This window comes from Delphinapterus leucas, chromosome 11, assembly GCF_059928025.1.
Source record: "Delphinapterus leucas isolate spDelLeu-1000000601 "Yukka" chromosome 11, BTC_Dleu_Yukka2, whole genome shotgun sequence".
Lineage (NCBI taxonomy): Eukaryota > Metazoa > Chordata > Mammalia > Artiodactyla > Monodontidae > Delphinapterus > Delphinapterus leucas.
Genome location: NC_143139.1, coordinates 71,912,969 through 71,914,680, shown reverse-complemented (window position 1 = coordinate 71,914,680; position 1,712 = coordinate 71,912,969). Strand labels below are relative to the sequence as shown.

General features: G+C 37.0%; 1 non-coding gene across 1 annotated transcript; it reads left to right on the top strand.

Annotated features, from left to right (window-relative positions):
- Positions 1-257: 257 nt before the first annotated feature.
- Positions 258-364, top strand: LOC115803470 (U6 spliceosomal RNA). Its single transcript, XR_004024217.1, has one exon. It is a non-coding gene; the product is annotated as a U6 spliceosomal RNA (small nuclear RNA).
- Positions 365-1,712: the final 1,348 nt, after the last annotated feature.

Below are 1,712 nucleotides of genomic sequence, written 5' to 3'. Positions count from 1 at the left end.
AAGGCTGTTGTCTTGGCCCGTTACCCTATTTTGCATCTCAGAAGCTGCTTATAACTTTACTACACCTTGAATTTGCTCTGCAAAAAATACCAGTGTTTACCTTGCACGAACTGTATCACAGGCAGCTGTGACACCATTTTGAGGATTTTGGGGAGTCTTGGAGGCTGAGCTAAGACCTATTGGTTCTGTTCTTATTTTCCTACAGCCCCTTGCTTCAGCAATATTCTTGATATTTTGCTAATTAAAATGGAAGCTAAGTGCTCGCTTTGGCAGCACATATACTAAAATTGGAATGATACAGAGAAGATTAGCCTGGCCCCTGCGCAAGGATGACTCGCAAATTTGTGAAGCGTTCCATATTTTTACTGTCAAACAGAGTGAAGTAAGTCAGAAAGAGAAAAATAAATACCGTATGCTAACACATATATATATGGAATCTAAAAAAAAAGGTTCTGAAGAACCTAGGGGCAGGACAGGAATAAAGACGCAGATGTAGAGAATGGACTTGAGGACACGGGGAGGGGGAAGGGTAAACTGGGACGAAGTGAGAGAGTGGCATGGACATATATACACTACCAAATGTAAAATAGATAGCTAGTGGGAAGCAGCCACATAGCACAGGGAGATCAGCCCGGTGCTTTGTGACCACCTAGAAGGGTGGGATAAGGAGGGTGGGAGGGAGACACAAGAGGGAGGAGATATGGGGATATATGTATATGTATAGCTGATTCACTTTGTTATAAAGCAGAAACTAACACACCATTTTAAAGCAATTATACTCCAATAAAGATGTTAAAAAAAAAAACGGAAGCTAAATGTATTCTTATGATGTATGTATTCTCTTTCTGCCAAAATATAGCCTGCTGAGATGTTCACCATCTATTTCACCTCCAAACCCATCAATCAGTTTCTATTACCTTATCCTTCCTTATCTTTAGAGAAGTTCGTCTTAGTGAAATTATATATTTTTACTTGCTTGACTGCTTACTTTCTGTCTCTCTCACTACACTATAAGCTTGAAGAGAGGAAGGCTTTATCTGTTTTGTTCACTATGGTATTTCAATGCCTAGAACAGGATGTACTCATATTAGGGACTCAATAAAATATATGTTGAATAAACAAATTTATAAATAAATGGATGAATGAATAAATCTATATCCAGATTCTACAGTCAGTTGACTTTCTTTTCCTTCTAGGTTCAAGGTCTCTGCATAGGCTCATTAACAATGGCTGATTGTCAATGACATTACTATAGATGACTAAGCAATCATATTCACCGAGGTTAATTCTGAGTTGTGTTTTTATTTCAAAATGTTTTTGGCCTGAAAATTTCATTGGTTCATGGAGAACCTATTTTTTGGAATTGGAGAAGTGGTATCCTGACTGTGGAATCAATGGAAGGTAAATTCATGCAACATTCAACAAATGCTATAAACTCTTAATAGCACCCTATTCATTTGTTCATCATTATATTTTGGTACCCAGCCCCACTACTTGACACATAGTAAGCATTCATTAATGTTTGTTGAATTAGTTCAGTATGAAATGTGAGTTCAAAACTTCCAATTGTGCTTTACGTGTTTGCATAAATTACCCTGAAGTCACTAAACCTCAGATAAAACTATACTGTTCATGGTATGTTTACTCTAAAAAACAAAGGTTATAAATCCTAGTCTTCTTTATTTTGTCTTAATTTAGGTCCTGAGACACTT